This window comes from Megascapheus bottae, chromosome 15 (genome assembly GCF_031878675.1).
Source record: "Megascapheus bottae isolate mThoBot1 chromosome 15, mThoBot2.hap1, whole genome shotgun sequence".
In the NCBI taxonomy this organism is placed as follows: Eukaryota; Metazoa; Chordata; class Mammalia; order Rodentia; family Geomyidae; genus Megascapheus; species Megascapheus bottae.
Genome location: NC_143523.1, coordinates 47729062 through 47749043, shown reverse-complemented (window position 1 = coordinate 47749043; position 19982 = coordinate 47729062). Strand labels below are relative to the sequence as shown.

General features: G+C 39.8%; 1 protein-coding gene across 1 annotated transcript in view; it reads right to left on the bottom strand.

Annotated features, from left to right (window-relative positions):
• Positions 1-19982, bottom strand: part of Lrmda (leucine rich melanocyte differentiation associated) — a 999007-nt gene that overhangs the window by 314631 nt on the left and 664394 nt on the right. The gene's annotated exons all lie outside the window — the stretch shown is intronic.

The following is a 19982-nucleotide window of genomic DNA, read 5'->3' as shown; positions in this document are numbered from 1 at the left end:
TGTCATTCTGGGGTTATTCAGAAGTAAAATCTAAGTAGCAATGAACAAAGACTTTAAATTTATTTGCTGAAGAATATTATTCTAGATGCTAAAAAAGTTAACCTTTGGAACAATGTAAGTCTCACCACTATTTAAAGGCCAGTGTGGGGCCAGGAGTTTGGCCTAGAGGCAGAGTACTTGCCTAGCATGCACGAAGACCCGGGTTTGATTCCTTGGTACTACATACCTAGAAAAAAGCCAGTAGTGATGCTGAGGCTCAAATGGTAGAGCTCTGGCCTTGAGAAAGTCCAAGGACAGTGCCCAGTCCCTGAGCTCAAGCCCAGGACTGGCAAAAAAAAAAAAAAAAAAAAAAGCCAGTGTGCTACAATCTGGAGTTCTTCCTATTATGATTACTGAATCAGGATTAACACAGCCCTTTTGGTTTTTTTTGGTCAGTCCTGGGCTTGGGCTCAAGGCCTGAGCATTGTCCTTGGGTTTTCTCAAGGCTAGAGCTCTACCACTTGAGCCACAGCAACACTTCTGGCTTTTTTCTATGTATGTTGTACTAAGGAATTGAACCTGTGTCTTCATGAATGCTAGGCAAGCACTCTATCAAGAGGCCAAACTCTCAGCACCTAACATAGCCCCTTAAGTTTCCATTTTCGTGTGTGTGTGTGTGTGTGTGTGTGTGTGTGTATACTGGGGCTTGAACCCAGGGCCTAGGTAGGCACTGATCCTTTGCTTTTCCATGCAAGGTTAAAGATAAGAATCTCTTAGATTTGTCAGCCTAGCCAGGTTTTAAAGCAGAGTAGTCCTAAGATCTCAGCCTTTTGAATAGTTAAGGCTTATGGCATGAGCTACCAGCACCTGGTAAGGGTTACATTTTCTTAGGTACCACCTTTGGTCCTATCTCTTTCTTATCTGTCCTGCTCAAGGAGAGGGAAAGGCCAGCCAGCCACTTCTAAGAGACTCTCATCTCCTTGCAGATTTACCTTTTGTTCTTTACTATTTGTTTCTTGCCTTTTAGCTTAGCTCTCTCCAACTGTTGTCTTTCTAATATAGAACAGCTTGATAGGAAAATATGTCAGATGATAATTTGTTTGCCAAGATGGCTCCAAAGAAATAATTTCATCAGTTATGTTTGTTTATTTGTGTTTTTCAGAACTCTCCAAAGTGAGAAGGCAGAAGTGACTTTTCTGACAGGGAAAAGGAAGCCTGGCTTTATTCAGTGTGTGGCTAGCATTCTTATCTCTGACCAACAAATGAATCTTGGCTCCCTAGATATATTGGGATCAAGATGAATTACATGTACAATTCAAACTCTTCTGAGTAGAAAACTACTCAGAAACTGCTCAAATGCAACAGTCCAGGCTTCTGCCAAAGCTGGAAATGATTAGGAAGCACGATTTTGGCTGAGCATTCAGCTCTGTTTTGAATGCTTTTATTTCTGTTATTCTCATTCACTTAAAAGAGAAATACACCAGTCAGAGACAAGATCTTGTTCCCTTTTCATGTTTCTCCTATTTATCTTCCTTGGCATGATAAATTTCTCAAGCCAAAGAGTTGAGAGTGTTGTCTTGTTTCCTCAGCTTCTCCCCCACCCCATTATCTCAGTTATTTCTGGTGTATTTTTTAGTCTTTACTCTTATCATCACAGCTTCTCTGACCATCATAAAGCTGGAATGAGTCACCTCCCATCCTTGCAACTGCTTATGGGTATTTCAGGCCTTGGGCTTTCAATTCCACAGCTCTGGTGCTTAGCATGTTTATAAAGCAAAAGAAATCCTAGCAACACCTCCATTAGAACTGATGACTCAACTGTGAACCAATTTTGGCAGGGGAGTGTGGGGGGGGGAACTTTTTTCTTTGTCTTTTCTTTTTTGGCACTCAGGATTGAACCCAGGGCCTTGTACCTGCTAGGCAAGCACTTTGCCACTGAGCTACATCCCAGCCCTTGTGAACTACTTTTTTACAGCTATGAAAATAATTTTAATCACGATCTGCTTCTGTCCCACTGCTCACTCTCAATGTGAGGTATTATGAGGAACAATGGTGGTGCTCTCCTCTAAACCTGCACTGAGGAGGACTGAGCTGAAGACGACTGCAAGTGTGAAGAAAGTTGAGGCCAGCTACAAAGTGAAAAAATGTCTCAAGTAAGCAGGGAAAGCAAAGAAAAAAAAAGAATGAACAAAAGTTGGTTCTAGAATTCAACTGATTAATTTCATGCTGGTATTGGGGCTTAAACTCAGGACCTGGGCATTGCTCCTGAGCTTTTTCTGCTCAATGCTAACACCTCTTTTGAGAAGCCCATTTAAAAATGAACATTCATAATAAGCCACATATTTATAAACAGATACACAGAAAAACTTTTTTAAATGTATATACTAATATCCCTTCTTTCAGAAGATTTATTTTAAAGCTATGCCAGACTTCATGTAATTTCTTCCATACATTTGTAAAAGATAAGGAATTCCATCTTTAAAACTATAATCACATATCATTATATCTAAAAATCTTAAAATTCCTGGTATCAAATAGTTTGTGTTCAAATTTCCCATCATCTCATGATATCTTTTAAAATAATTCATTTTGAATTTTACTGCCAGTTATAAACTATTAAAAACCCAGAATGAATAAAAAATATTGTTTTAATATTTGCTTCAGATTTTTTTTAAAGAAAGGGACTTTCTAGAGCTGTTTTAGTTTCACAGCAAAATTGAGAGAACCAAAGATTTCCCACAGATCTGTTACTCTACCAGTGTACAACGTCCCATTACCAATGTATCTCACAAAAGTGGTAAATTTGCTACAACTGATGAACCCATACTGACATATCATTATCATCTAAATTCTTAGTTTAACAAGTTCATTGTTGATTTAATGGCTTGGACAAATGATGTGCCAAATATTACAGTATTATACACAACACAATACTTCTACTACCCAATCACATGCTCTGTTTTGTCCATTCATCATTTCTTTGTAACCGCTGACAAATATGGCACCTTTATTGCCACTCCTGGGTCTTGAACTCAGGGCCTGAGCTCTGTCCTTGGGCCTTCTCAAGGCTAGAGCTCTACCACTTGTACCACAGCACCCTTTCTGGATTTTTTCCATGTATGTGGTACTGAGGAATTGAACCCAGGTCTTGATCTAGGCAAGCACTCTACCACTCAGCCAAACTCCCAGCCTCAAGCATGGCACTATTTTACTAGCTAATTCTGTTTTTTTCCAGAATGGAATAGAGTTAGAATCATGCAGTAAGTAATCTTTTAGATTGGCTTCTTTCACTTAGTAATATGCTTTTAACTTTAATGTTTTTTTCAAGGCTTAACAGCTCATTTCTTTGTAGTGTTGAATAATAGTCCCAACATACTTTTCTTGTCACCTTCTTATATCCCTTGAATGCTTCCAAGTTTGGGCAGTTAAATGAAGTTGCTTCAATACTTTATACAAGTTCCTGTGTGAATAGAAGTCTGGAATACATTTGAGTAAATACTAGGACTTGCTCATCTTACTTGGCTGATACTATGTTGGGGACCGACTGTGGGGTCAATGACCTTGGACCTGACCTTGGACCTACACAACTATACACAAGGAAGTAACTCTTATCAGGATAACTTTAAGCAATGTCAATCAGTTCTTATCAGGATGACTTTAAGCAATGTTAATCCTTTCTCATTTATCCTATATGTGACTTGTTTACTATTTTGTATGAATGTAGCCTCTGGCAGTTCCCTAGTTTTAAGAAGAGTATTTAAGGTCGGAACTTGAAATAAACTGGGCTGCAGTCTTTACCTGGGCTGCAGACCTCCCGGACCCCATCTGTTTGTCTCTCTTCTATTTTTTCCTAGTCCCTGCCCCCTATTTCAGGAATCCCAATCTGCAAACCCCGGTTTGCTGCCGACTGGCCCCGGCAATACTATACCACTTAAGCCATGTCTCTAACCCAGCTCTTTTCTGGTCAAATTGAAGATGGAGTATTGAAGACTTTTAATCTTGGGCTGGCTTTAAGCCAAGAGCCTCTGGCTCTCAAATGACTTAGTAAATAAGATTACAGGTGTGAGCCACCAACGGCCAGACAATATTGCTTTGATACTGGCATGATAAAGTACGTATTTTTCTACTGACTGTGTGACTTTGAATTCTTTTCTAAAACATTTTAGTCTCTGTCTAGCATTATGCTTCATGAATAGACTGTTTTATCTAATTTCTTATTATGAGATATTCATTCCATTTCCACTTTTCACTATTGCAAAGTAGTTACAGGCTGGCTTTTCTCTAAATATCACATTGTGCATTTTGCAACTTCCTTAAAACTTACACATATATAAGAAATTGCTGGATTACTGGATTAAGACAGTATTTTAAACACTGTTGCTAAACTGCTTTTACCTCTAGCACTCGTGGATAAAAGTCAACACAATGGCTGGGCACTAGTGACTCATGCCTCAATCCTGGTTACTCAAGAGGCAGAGATCTGAGGATTGCAATTCGAAGCTAGCCCTGGCAGGAACTCCATGAGACTCCTATCTCCAAATAACCACAACACTGAAAGTGCTGCCGTGGCTCAAGTGGTAAGAATGCTAGCATTGAGCATAAAGAGGCTTAGGGACAGTGCCCAGCACCTGTGCTCCACAACCACCACCACCACCAACAAAAATCAACAATGCAATGGTCTTAAAATGTTTGTAATAGCTTTGATATTTAACAGATCAATTCAACTTTTAAATGGTTATTTAAAAATCAACTTTTAAAAGGTCATTTCATTAGTAATATTAATGCTGACAACATGATTTCATGAATTTAATAGTTGTGGTTTTTTTTTTTAAGATCCGTAGGGTATTGCCTTAGAAACTCAGGGCCCTTGTCCTTTGTCTTGCTATTTCTCTAAAATTTTCATGTTCTTTCATCTCTCGTGAGCTCAAGCCTAACCATCCTATGAAATGACTGAGGACTGAGTCATCTCATGCATGTGCACCAGGCATGTATTAATAAACTCTTTGTTTTTCTCTTGTTAATATGTCCTCTGTCATCCCAGGCTCCCAGCAATGAGCCATGGATGGAACACTGTGCACTTAGAAATCTATATTAGGCTGCTGGTCAGGCAATGGTCTAAGGAATCCGTGCTAAGATACAGAGACTTATTTTAGGAGTCAGATATACAAAAAGATATATAAATGAAGAAATCATTATTTTAATAGCCATAGATTTCCCAGAGAAAAGAAACCTGACTAATCCAAAAGAGGTGACTTGGGTGGCAGTTATGGGCTCAGGTAACTGCCTTAGCAAGTGTGACCAGAGATAACCTCTTTGAGCAGGTAAGTGTCACAAACCCTGCATCATGTTAACAGGCTCAAATTGCTCAAACTAATTATGGGTGCCACAATGTATCTTGTAGCACAAGACAAACCAGGATCTAATGACAGGATATGGAAGTCACCAAGTACTGGCAATGAAAATCTTCAAGACACAGGGAAAGCAAACTCAAGAGAGGCCAGAGGAGTTCCCTGGGACCCTCCACCTTCAAAGAGGTCATCTCTGCTTGTGATCAGTAAGATCTGGAGTTGATTCACTTAGAGTGCCTGAACTGGAGGGCAGGATGGGTTTGAATGAAGCGCCTCTCTTTATAATGTGTATCCTGGTGTAGCTTCCTGGGCTCCCCATCACCCAAATTCACCCCAGTGGCTAGGCTCACTAAGGTTAAAACAAAACCCTGTCTCAGGGTCTGGCATAATTTGGCACTTCTCTGAGACTCTACTGTTACTTCATAGTTTATAATTAGCTTTGCCTTGTCCCTCACAAAGCATGTCACCATAACAAAAGCAGACCTTAAGTGTGTTCGCCATACTTGCCACCCCAGTAAATAGGCAAAGGGATGATTAATGAACAGGGTAGGGGGATTAAACACAACAATGAACAGAGACAAAGGCCCAGCGTTCTGTTGCTCACAAACTGACACAAGTTAAATCCAGAGAGAGGAGGCAGAAAGAGATAACCCCCCAAACCCATGAATGAACAGGTTGTGAAGACTTCATTCAACTCTGCATTATGACAGTCCTAGTGTTTTACTAACATGGTGACATGTGAAGGGGCTGAGGTCAGCAAAGGCAAAAGAAAAGCATGTGCTGTTGTGGGCCAGGGCAGGAAAGGGCACATTTCTGTGGGGGTGACAGAGGAGGCCTAAACACATTAGAGGATACTCTTGAGGCCTCTTTGTGAGGCAGGACCAGAGCTGACATGTTAAAGAGTCATTTGGATATCAAACAAAGCAGATGAAGCATACTATAAATGCTTCAGTTGAAGCTGTTTGACAAGGTCTGTCCCTACCTCAAAATGGCCACTTTATGGACTGGGCTCAGGACTGCCCAGAATAAAGAACTCTGCTCAAAGGTGTATATGACAAAGAGAGGGGACCTGAGGGGCTTTCAGCAACAACACACAGGCTCAGGATATATCTAGGCTGGGGGTCCAGCCTTGTACACTTCCTCTCCTAGCTAATTCTAGAATTCCTCCTGCCTCCAGAATAGAGCAATAGCCTTGTGGATTTGGCCTGTTGGGTCTTAAAGAGTCTGAGTAGAAAGCTGGAAGGCAGTGGTGTACATGTGTAAGCCTAGCTACTCTGGAGGATGAGATCTAAAGATTATGGTTCAAAGGCAGCCCAGCAAATCTGTCAAAAACTCTTATCCCCAATTAGCCACCAAAAATAGCTCAAAGAGAATCTGTAGGCAAGTGATAGAAGTTTTAAGCAAAAAAGCTCAGGGCCCTGTGTTCAAGCTTAAGGACCAGCACACACAAATGCATGCACACACAAATGCCAGTTGATGATGTATGTTGCAAACCACGTGATGATGAACTGAGTTAAATGCTAAAACAACAGCAAAAATAATTATGCTAAATGAAAGTCAAGTCCGCAAATAGAAAAATATGTCCCCGGTAATGACCTTTAAGCCCAAAATTTTTCTGCCAGCCTAGAACCAGGAGAAGCCATATATAGAGAAAAATTGAGAAATTGAAATATTTTCTTCCCAAACATGTCCAATGAGTCAAGAGTAGATAGATCATAAGTATGGCATAGCTTTCAGTGCCTTGCACCTGGACTCACACAGGAGAGGCAGCACAAGTTTAGACACACAAAAACACTGAAGCACTGCCCAAAGCATAACAAAACAGAAAGCATTAGAAACAGATATGGCAGAATCAAAAGGAAAACCCCAAGGGATAGGTAGTACTCTAGTCTACAAATCTTAGAAGAAATTATGCATTGGCACTGAAGGACAAAGAAGCTTGTATGCTGGATACAGATTCAGTGCCAGAGAGATTTGTGACAGGATTATAATCTCCAATCCAGGTCACCATTCTAACTTAATAAAGCCTCATTAATTTGAATAAACCTAATTTGGAATGGCTGGAATAACAAGCTGAAATGAAACTGATCTTTCAACTATAAAAGGAGTGTTTACTCAGCAAATTAATGGCATGAGACCCATCAGGTGGGGGAGTACTTAACCTACTTAGGAGTACAAACGACATACATATCTACATCCAGTGGTGCTATAGCAGTGCATATGTTAATTACAGATGAGCGTTAGTCATTAAAAGGTATCATCAACCTAGAAACCCTGAATTAGGCACTAGTATGTATTACCAGGTATATTTCTAAGTAAAATAATCTTTTTAATAGTACTGCTAGGATGGTTGTAGGAAAAATAAAATTGGTCTCTTCCTTTCATAGTTCTTCATTGGGTTTCATTCTTGCCACAAGAGTAACAAGATAAAAACAAATAGAAATTAATAAGCATGCTTCTTGAATATATGGAGAGATCCAGGGAAAGAGAATAAAGCTCGTGCTATCTTCAAGCAAAACCAAGAAATAAGGATTTTAGGAACAGGGGAAAACATTGGAGAGATTCCAAGTAAAGTATGGAAATCAAGAGAAAAGTTTGTTGTGGGAGTGGGTGTGCAACTCTGTAATCCAGAATTCAGGACATAGGAACATTAGGTTTAGACTGGCACGGGGCGGGGGGGGGGGAAGCTTTACAGTCTATTTAAAAAAATAACTAGAACAGTACAAAAATGGGCAAGTTGAGGTTTTTGGAGGGATTGGGTTAAAATGGTGGAAAGCCTGTTTATGAGTTCAAACTCTGGTACAGAGTAAGGGAAAGAGGGAAGGAGGGAGAAAAACAGGGAGGAAAGGAGACAGAGGGAGAGACAGAGACACAAGATTTGAGATTTGATTGGAAGACTTAAGTTGGTGCCTTTTCACTGATAAGAGTTTCAGTAATTTAGAGTCCTGCATCTCTTACTGGTACAGAGAGGAGACATTCTTATAAATGGAGATCCTTCACAGATATACATTCCCTTTGAAAAAGGCATTTTCAGAGCTTCTCCTGTGGCTGTAGCTCTCTTTGGAAATAATCAGCTCAAAATAGTCCTTAAGCAAAGCAGTCAGATATGGGTGAGGGTGACACAGTTGGCAAATTTTGGTTTCCTGCTAGATATATTTTCAAGCCCCAAATCCATGAAGAGTCCTTTGTTTTCTGGAAGATAACAGAAACGAAATCAGAAAATTGATTTAAGCATCTCACTTTCCAAACATTTGAACTAGAAAGGGCTTACACCCCCAGAGAGACCCTGCCTCTCCTCAACACTGAGAGGAGGGATTTCAAAGCCATAGTGTGTTCTCCAAGAACAGATACACTCTAAGGAAGCTGATAATCTGCTTTCCTACTCAGAAGAGTGTTATTCTATGAGAAGCATCACATTTGCTCTCTTGGCAAGGTCTTATTGAATCCCCTAGACACATCTGCACACATACACACAAAAACAAAAAGCAACCCCCTCAAAAGAACAAAACAAACAAAAAGTCCCACTCTTATAATTCTATTTAAAAAGTTCAAAAGAAACAGGAGAATCACATTTCCCAACAGCACATTAGGGAAATGCAGATACAGAAACTAAACCTCATGCAAAGGTAAAATTCTGTGTGTGTGCACATGCATATGGACACGTGCATATGCATCTAATACTAGGCTTAACTTCAAGGCCTAGGTGCTATTCCTTAGGATTTTTTATTCAAGGCTTGTGTTCTATCACTTGAGCCACAGCTCTACTTCTGACTTTTTGGTGGTTAATGGTGATAAAGAGTCTTAAGGACTTTCCTACCCAAGCTAGCTTCAAATTGTGATCGTCAGATCTCAGGCTCCTGAGAAACTAGGATTATAGATGTGAGCCACCAATGCCAGGCTGGTAAAATTCTATTAAGTGCACGAAAGAAAAGGCCAAAGGAGATAATAAAGTTCTTTGAAAGAACCAGACAAGACACCTTCAGACATTTCACCTTCAGAAAATGTCATTTGGGAATTTAGTCTTTGAAAATTTAAAAAAAAGAAAGACAAACAGCTCTGTTACTAAGGAGGTGGGCAAAAAAACCCTCCAAATAAACAACAAAAAATAAACCTAGTTTTCCATATATATATATATATATATATATATATATATATAGTTAGTGTATATCAGAGTGGGTTTAATTGCTCTTGAGTATGATATTTCTCTGTCTTTGAAATGATTCAAGAAAGAAGGCACAGAGCTTGTTCTAATTTGGCAGCAGAGGAATACTGCCTGTTTATCTCAGTTTGCTTTTGGGAGGTAAGGGTAGATTCACCAAAGAAAAGGGCACTAGAAAGATAAGTTTCCATGACACCCACAATAACTCTTTTATATTGCTCACTGGCTATTCTATATGTAGCATTCAGAGGCGAATATAAAAAAAATGATGTAAAGCCAAAATTATTTCCTTGATAACACTAGTTTTAAACACCTTACCACTAAATAGCTAAAAGTCTCCAAAGTGAATGCATAAACCATATAAAAGCCACAAGCATACTTACATAAATTCTTAAGATTAAAGTAATAACTTCTAGAAAAAGGTGGGAGAAAACACACTACAATAAATCTATTTGTAATGGTATTTGGGTTCTACCAAGTGCTTTCATTGGTCTCCAGTGGCTTACATATAAAACAATACATTTGATATATGATTTCAATTCCTTATGGAAAACTGTTCCATCTACAAGCAGGCTGTCAAAAGGATGCCAAAAAATCTTTCTGTGTCCCAATATGAAGCCAGACTTGAAGATATAACTTAAGGTCACAATTTGTTCTTGCTTGGTCAGGTTTAAGACTATAATTGAGGAATGCCTGCCTGACCTGGAGGAGAGGCTGGCAAGGAAAGGAGGCATTGGTTTATTTATGTGAAATGGCAACCAGCAAGGTGGCAGAGCTTGAAGCTAAATGTCATTGTTTCCCAGAAACAATGTGGCTCTACCAAATGGGCAGAAGCCAGGGAGTCAGTCTTTGCAAGCTGCTAGGAACCTGTCCCCACCTCCCAGCCCATGGCATATGGCAGCTGTCAGCTCAAAAAAAAAATTCCACTCTTGGATCCAGAAATCTATTTTCCTGGTACTGAGGGGTACACCTGGGGGAAGAAAAGTTACTGTTGAACAAAAACAAATGCCATTCTAATTGGTGGGTAAATTACAGACCTCCATCACTGCAGCCCAACTCCCTGTTTCAATCAACATTTTTTTTTTTTTTTTTTTTTGCTGCCAGTCCTGGGCTTGAGCTCAGGGCCTGAGCACTGTTCTTGGACTTTCTCAAGGCTAGAGCTCTACCACTTGAGCCGCAGCACCACTTCCGGCTTTTTTCTATGTATGTGGTACCAAGGAATCGAACCCGGGTCTTCGTGCATGCTAGGCAAGCACTTTAACCACTAAAAAAATCCCAAAGTTGTCCAGGTTTAAACTAGTGAAAAATGTTCCAACAGGACAATATATTATTCCCACGTGATATTCTTGAAATCACCTTACTCTAAGTACTCTTCTAATTTAGTTTTCACTGTTCCCAATTGTTCTTCTTGCTCCAGACTTTACAACCACTGTCCCCTGAAATGTTGGCCAGTCTTACCATACAACTACTTTTTGTTTGTTTGTTTGTATGTAAATGTGCCATTAATTTGCTTTGAACTCAAGGCCTGGGCACTACCCCTTAGCTTTTTTTTGCTCAAGGCTAGCACTTTAGCACTTGAACCATCCCTCCACTTATTGGGTTTCACTGGTTAACTGGAGATAAAGAGTTTCCAAAGTTTTCCAAGCTGGGTTGACTTTGAACCAACATCCTAAGATCTCGGTCTTCTGGGTAGTTAGGATTATAGACTTCCACTAAATATCTTTTTAGGGATTCTTGAGATTGTCATTTAGCTAAAAAAAGCAACTAACTTAGGATGGAAATATTCAGGAGGGCTAGATAAATGGTGAAGCTTTATGCAAAACCTCAAACGAGATTGATAGCAATAGAGAGGACCTGCCACCAATAGGCAATCACAAAAACAAGAGGTATTAAGAGACAGTAAGGCTTTGCCATAGCCGGCCAAAGGAGTGATCTGGCTGTACATGATACTCAGGCAGGCATTGCTGAGTGTATTGTTTTGACTTTGTCTCCCTGGATCTTCACCAACTTCCACCAATCTCCTTTGAGTAACAACTCACAATGCTGATATTCAGGTACCCTGGACACTAACCATATTCAGCTGGTGTCTCTGGCTTTTCTTAAGCTTTCTTGAGACTACTGTAATGTCACCACCATCTGACACCAGCAAATAAAAAATTGACTTTGGTTTTGAAAACATACTAACAGAAATAGATGCTAAATAGTCATATCCTCTATTTCACATAAACATTTTTACCTCACAACTTTCTTCATTTTGGACAAGTCTTCATCACATAGGTAAAAATACTACCTGTTTGCAAATAAAGTATGCTTTCTCCTCGAGCAACCAAGACTCAAATATTTTTATACACTAGACATCCTCTTACTGAACTAGATAGTTCAAATGATAGTCTTTGAGACAAATTTGCAATATGAGGTTTCCGTAGAGAATTGTTTCCTTTCTCAAGTGACAATATATTGACAAGAAAATAAAACTTTCAGGCCAAAGTACTGACTTTTCCAAAAATAGAATTAGCAAGGGGGTTCTTCTCCCAAGTGTAATATATTCCTGACAAATGGCCAAACGCAAGCTTCATATATTGCATTTTTTAAAGAACCCATTTTTTTTCTAGCTTCTTATGCTGAGTTAATTCATTGACTTCATGGACTATAGATGCATTAGTGTAAATGTGTATTTCATACTAAAATCAACATTTTTCAAAAGAAAGTTCAGAGTCTCATTCAATCATTAATTTAAGAAATGTTTATTAATTACTATATGCCAATTCATAGATGAGACACGATACTATAAGAATCAGGGAAAACAAAATTATTTGTATTAAAGTTCCTTGGTATTAAGTATAGAAGACTACACCTTTCCAGCATCCAGAAGTCTGAGGCAGAAGGATCACAATTTCAAGAAGAATTGAGACACTGGCCACCCCCCCCCCCCCCCCCCCGCCACATACACACAAAGTAAGGTTATTAGGTAACACAGTTATGAGTTAACTTGGGCTCTTGTTAAAAGACATTCAAATAGTAATACCAAAGACCTGTGAATGTGATCTTATTTGGGAAGTGAGTATTTATAGATGATGAAGTTATGCTTGTTAAGAACAAGCTCCAAACCAGAAGTGTAACAGTGGCTGAAAGTGGTAGAGCAGTAGCCTTGAGCAAAAAAGCAACAATGCTCAGGTCCTGAGTTCAAGCCTCATGAGCTACAATAAAAAAGGAAGGTAATACTTCATCATAGTAGCCTAGGAAACTAGTACAGACATTAATAGAAATGCTAACACAGGTATCATTCAAAACTTTCCACATCAGTGCCAAAATCTGCCCAAATCAAAGCCTTGAAGAGTCATCAGTGGTACAATAACATTATATCTCACTCACAGTGATATCCCTGAGGCCTACTGAAATCTAGGCTGTAATCCCCCAAAGGTTTCCCATGTCCACAACTGGCGCTGGCATTTCATAGTTCATCCTGGGCATCAAAGTACACATGCCTCTCTGTGACTCTAGGAATTGTACAGTAACTACTTTTTAGTTAGTAATTTCAGGTTTACAGCAAGCCTAGAAGGGATTTCACCAAGGAGAGGTCTCCTTCTACGTGACTCCTCTCTGGAATTGTCTCCTAATATTGGCACACTTACAGGAGTCATTGGATCCTAGTGACCACCTTTCTCCACTGGTCCAAAAGGACATCCATGAGAGGCTGATTCATTCTCTGTGATGTTTCAGTAAAAATGCTTGCCATTATGGTAATTATTAACCTGAAATTCATCTTACCCAACACTAGAGCATAGCTACAGATGACCCTTCATCTGGTAGCAACAACGTCTACAGGAAAGTTCCCTGAACCCTTTATAGCTCTCAAAGGTGTTGGAGTTACTGGTGTTCTACCAGATTTTTTATTTCCCTTTCATTATTCTCTTTTGTAGAGTCGCTTTTGGGGTACAATTCTATAATGTAGTTCTATTGTTTACTTTTATAATTCATTAATTAACTTTGTTCATTTGGCATTCTTATTAACCATTTTAAAGTTATTTTAAGTTATTATTTAACCATTTTATTGAAGAGAAAGTCAGTTACATTGTTTATTTTCTACCTTAAATTCTCTCTACCTCCTGACCAATTACCAAGGAACCTGTTAGACCTATCACTTAAATTATGTAACTAGGTCACTTGACTTTGTATTTGGCAGTGACTTCTCTTAAGACACACACATACATGAAAAAAAAATCAATCCATGGGGTATCTTCAATAGAGAGCAAATTAATAGAGTTCCATTCATAACCGAATGGTTTTTCAACAGCGATCACCTAGAAATGTGGTCAGCTCAGTCAGCGGGTAGAGAAGGTAGGCCGGGGCTGAAGACCTCTGGGCGCTCACAATTTTTTTTGTTCCCATGTCAGTCTGGTTCGTAGTACTAAGAGTAAGGCCACAGGCAGTGAAAAACAAGAAGCCACATCATCGTCACCAACCTTTCTTGTCAATCAGAGAAAACAGATGAGTATCACTTTAACCTTATTTTCAAGGAAAAAATAAAAAGCAAAACCATAACTGTCACTGACCAGTCCTACTGCCATCACAGACTGTCGCTTTCTCTGGAGCTCCCCGAGACAGCTCTTCATCATTTTCCTGAAACCCGATCCATCTAGCCAGGGTTCCTCTCTGTCAGTGATGGTTCCAAGTTCTATCCTAAAAGTGCAGGATTCAAGCACAGACTCAACAGCTTCTAAAGCCCCTTAAGATGGTGCTTGTAACTAAGATCCAGAGCTCCCCCTGTCTCAGGACCTTCTGAAACGGACAGCTGTGGCAAATCCAGGGCTTGTGACAGGGACGAGCTGGCTGGTCAAACAGCTCAGAGTCAACATCTCCTCCATGTTGGTCTCTGTAGGTCCCTACAGTTCTTTCTGTCTTGTCCCCTTTACCCCTATTCTCATCTCTCTGCTTCCAGCCCCATCTTCAGCAAGGTGCTGTCCTAGCTTTTGTTCTGGCAGAGATAAGATGTATAAATGATGAGTGGTTGACAAAGTGTACTCCAGTGCCTTAGGCAGCTCATCAATCATTTCCCACATGTCGGCAGATAATTGATGCAAACCCTGCAGGGCCAAGCTCCATCAGGTGAGAGGAGGGAAGAATTAAATCTGCTGTCAGGAGTCAGGCGGCTGATCTGTATTTAACATTCTTTTTAATTTAGCACTTGTTTGTTTTAAGCGAGTTTGTTGATGGGTTCCTCCTTACACTCTTCACTTAGGGGAGTGGTCTGGTATTTTCTTGGCCCCTTCTGCCCTCCCCACTCTACCTTTAAAATGTGGTTTCCTAGGCCAGGCTTTAGAAAAGGCAGGCAGACAGGACCACCCAGGCCTGCTAGGGCAGTGCAGGAGAACCTTCTGCCTAAGTGAGGTTTAACATCAAAGGCTGGGTTGTCAGTTCATAATCTGTCAACAGGTCAGGTTAGTAGGTGCTGCCTGAGCCACTATGCTTTCTTCACAAAACTGCATACACAAGCAAAATCATCCACTTCACATTTCATTTAAGAAATGAAGCTGAAAAACCAATCCTTTTAACTTGGAAGAGGTTTGGGTTTCTAACTTCCTGTGCTTCCTTCCACTGAACAATTCTAAAGGGATGTCAACTTTAGATGGTGCTTAGATGGTGTCTTGTGAGAACCTTGGTAAATGGGCAAGAAGCACGGAAGCTTCACTTTCCAAGTTGTCTCCAAGGCATTGTTCTATCACTGGTCTCTGATATACATACATATGCATACACACATACCCATACCCATACACACACCACAAAACTCTCCCACTTTCCCTATCAGCAAAAATTTCTGCGGTTCCTGGTGACTCAGGCATTCAGGTCGGGAGAATTACCACATCTGCCATGATCACCAATTTTCAAAAGAAAGATAATGTGAGCCAGAAAACCCTTAGCTTTCCAGAGTGACCCTGAGCATCATTTTGCAGTGCTTTATGGTCATTCATATAACGGGATGCAATAATTAAATATTCCTCTTGCTAAGAGTGCCAGGTAAACTAGGTTTGATTTCATTTCATTTAAAGAAATGGATTGACCTCTAAGAAGGCTCAGTTCTAGTAACGAGATATCAGGCTGGGAAGTTGTCACGGTATTATCTCAGCTCAAAGCAGAGGTGTGTTCTGCCCTACCTTTCTGCTTTCTTAAGCTCACAAGCTGCTCTATTTTGGTGACATCTAGAAATGAGAATAGCAGAGTATGTGATATTCAGATCGTGGCTGCCTGCCTTCAAAGGCTCTCCCTCTTCTCTTTGCAAATCTAAACCTGAGCCCTCTCAACAAACCTCACAAAAGCAGGTTTCCAAAATGAGGAGTGTTGTTGGGATAATGATGAATAATTTGTTCAATGTTTCTTGAATTGATGGGAAATAACAAGTATCTAGACCTGAACTTATTTATTTTTTGCAATGCTGGGGGTGGAACTCAGGGCCTTGCACATTCTAGGTAAGTGCTCTACTAGGGAGCTACTGTCATATGTATTTTTAAATGTTTAGAAAGCACAATCAACCATCAGCTATATACAGACATTTGCTTACTCTTTCAATAAATGTTTGTTGTATCCCTAAATACTTATGCCAAAAGTACCAACATTTATCATGTGCATCCTTCATAGCTGACAAGTTCTCAAATATGCTAATGATATAAAATGTTGAATTTCCTGTCAATGAACAATTGGGAATGTGAATGGCTAATAAACACATCTTTTAGATGTCTAACTTCACTAGATATTAAAAGTAATATAACATGGATTATGATGAAGAGGTCCTTTTCTTTCTCCTGTATGTTTTAAAGCCTATCAACATAGTCCCAGTGTGGGAGGGCAATAACACTCAAGGTTCCAGGGAGTGTGAGGAAATGGGCAATGACACACAGCCCACAGAGAAGGAATGAATTAATACAGCTTTTTAGGCAATTTTGGCAATGTACATCAAAGCCCTTAAATATTTCTGAGCTTTTCATGAGGTGATCATAGAGATAAGTGCAAGATTTAAACATAAATGCCCAATGAAAATATCTTTCTACCTAGTATTGCAAATGGTGTGTGACATGTACCAGAAGAGAGACCAATAGCTATAGTTATCTGGGGGACAATTCCCTTTGGCTAAGAGGAAATAGGGAGGGAACTCTTGGGAGAAGAGGCTTGAAATAAGAGTGGATTGGAGCATGCTGATCTAAAGGTAAACTCAGATTCAGAAAGTGGGTGGGTGGGAATAAAAAGAACACACAGAGAGACATACAGAAAGCATCGGCTATGAGCAGGAATGTCCTGTTTGGCAGAAACCTGTCAACTGCAAGGAAAGTAGAAAATGCAGCCCCCACTCCCTTAGCAGGGCTAGGTCAAGCTGGATTGTAAACAGGCATTTTTGTTGGTCCTGGCTTCTTTTCGGCATGACAAAAAGACATGATCAAAATCATGCCCTTAGAAGTCCACTCTATCCATTGTCTAAGATTAGGTGCAGACAGAAGGCAGGGGCAGGGTATAACAAGAGCCACATGAACTGCTTACCAGGAAATAGTATGCGCCCCACAAAGAGGCCAGAGAAAAACCAAGGCAGGTTTAGTTTCACAGAACAGCAGCTTCCCACCAAAGAATTGTGTGCTGTTGTGTTTCTTTTCTTTTCTGTTTTTTTTAAGAGTCTACTTATCAAAACTCAGGTTACCCAATGACCAGTCTCCATTTACAAGTTATCAGAACCCACTATCCTTAATTAAAATTTCAAGATACAAGGAACATGACGACATTTAAAAAACACAGGGTGGACAAGAGGCCAGGTTCTACTAACAGCTTGTCCAAGTTTAGTTATCAGTTAACTTGATAAGCTAAAACTATATAGTAACATGAATATTTAGGGATAAAAGTATTAAAATAATTATGCTTAGATAGTTTTTAAAAGCAACTTGTTATATCTCTTTTGAATTGTCATGTTTTTGTATATGTGGGTGCCAGTACTGGGAGATGAACTCAGGGCCTAGGCATTATCCCTTAGATTTTTCACTGAAAGCTAGCATTCTGCCACTGGAGCCATAGCACAACTCCATTTCCAACTTTTTGAAGGTTAATTGAAGAATCTTAAGATCTTCTTGTCTTAGGAAGACTTACTGCCTAGGCTGGCTTTGAACCATGACTTACAGATCTCAGCCTCTTGAATAGCTAGGATTAGAGGCATGAGGCACATGATAGCTGGCTGGTGTTATGGTTTTTTTTGTTTTCTGTCAATATAGGACTTGAACTCAGCCTCGGTGTTATTCCTAAGTTCTTTCAGCTCAAGACTATTGCCCTACCCCTTGAGGTACAGTAACACTTCCCATTTTCTGGAGATTAATTGGAGATATGAGTCCTAAGGACTTTTTAATGTCTGGGATGGCTTTGAAACTCGATCCTCAGATCTCTGTCTCCTGAGTAGCTAGAATTACAGGCATGAGCCACGGCACCAGGCTCTGTGTTATGTTTTCTTTAAAGGGAAACAGAACTTGAAAACTCGTGCAAAACAATGCATACTTCTAGAATTTTATGGGTTTTTTTTCTTCCCAAGCTTTTACAGCAGTGGTTTTGTCCACATGTAATTGGTTTCTTTAAAAATGAACCCTTATTCAGGCTTTCCAAAACATTTCTCTTAGTTTTCATGAGAAAAAGAAGTTTCAGATTCATATTTCATTGCTTTTTAATAATATTTAATTAAACTATAACAATATAAACACAAACTTACATAAGTAGGTATAGGCATATACTTAACAGACTCTATATATAATCATTCAGTTCATCTTTTTTGGCCAGTCCTGCGGTTTGAACTCAGGGACTAGGCACCATCCTTGGGCTTTTTCAAGGCTAGAGCTCTATCATTTGAGCTACAGCACCATTTCTGGCTTTTTTTTCTGTATGTGGTACCCAGGAATCCAACTCAGGGCTTGGTGTATGCTAGGCAAGCACTCTACCATTAGGCCACACTCCTGACCGCATGCAGTTCATCTTGTAAGAGAAGCACTCCTGGGCTTACACCTTTAGTCCTAGCTACTTAGGAAGCTGAGATGTGGGAATCACAGTGTGAAGTCAGCCCAGGCAGGAAAGTCCCTGAGACTCTTACCTCAAAATAGCCACAATAAAACCGGGGTGGTGCTATTGCTCAAAACGGTAAAGCCCTAGCTTTAAACAAAAGAGCTCAAGGACAGCACCCAAGCACAAGCCCTGATTTCAAGTCCCACAACCAACAAGAATGCACCTTCTATCTGGCAAATATCATGTAACCCTTTTATTAATTACAATAAAAAGAAAGAAAGCAAGAGAGACAGAGACACGGGGGGGGGGGTCGGGGATAGAGGGAGGAAGGGAAAAGTTCAGAAGAAAAAAAAGAGATACAGAGAGACAAAGAGAGAAGTGCCCAGCCATGCAGAGGCAGGAAGGTGTACCCAGCTTTGTATTTCATAAAAAGTGATAGGTATTACCCAATGTACCAAGTACACCAATTTGATTAAGAATGTTCCTACAAATCTATGTGTGCATGTCTGCCTGGGTGTGCAAATGCACACACATACATACATACACATACATACACACACACACACACACACACACACACACACAGGTAAGTTAAGCATCCAAAACCTGAAATGTTCCAAAATATAATGCTTTGTAAGTGCCAAAAGAAAACCGCAGGTAGAAATTTTCCCACTGTAAATCTGTTTCATATACAAAAATATCCATAATAATTTATTTTATTTTTGCCAGTCCTGGGGCTTGAACTCAGGGCTTAAGCACTGTCCTTGGGCTTTCTCAATGCTAGAGCTCTACAGTTTGAGCCACAGCACCATTTCTGGGTTTTTCCATGTATGTGGTACCAAGGAATTGAACCAGGACTATATGCATGCTAGGCAAGCACTCTACCACTAGGCCAAATTCCCAACCCTCCACAATACTTTCTAAAATACCTGAAGCCTTTGTGTACAGTAGACATTTGATACCTGTGGGTATATGTAAACACCCATTAAGGAAAAATCCAAGTTCTCAGAATGTATAATATTCAGCACTCTAAAATTACTCAAATTTATGGATATCATATATGTACAGTAGATCTGTACGCTCATAACATGAAACCATATAGAGAGTAAGCTATATTACTGCCACAAAAAAAAGTACTGATACTGCCAAGGGGCACTGGCTCATACTTGTAAGCACAACATCTGAGGAGACAGAGATCAGGACTGTAGTTCAAAGCCAACTTGTGCAAAAAAAAGTTAGCAAGTCTCCCATCTCCTCAGAAAAGCTAGGCGTGGTGGTGTATGCCATCATGCCTGTTTTGCAGGATATCTAGACAACATGATCAGGTCCTAAAGTCCCACATATGAGTTATGAATGAACACATCAAGTGTTGACTTGTGATCATATCTCCAAGATATCTGGCTATGCATGAGTAAATATTTTGAAGTTTGAAACACTTTGGTCATTAGTATTTTGGATAAGCAATATTCAATCCAGACCCA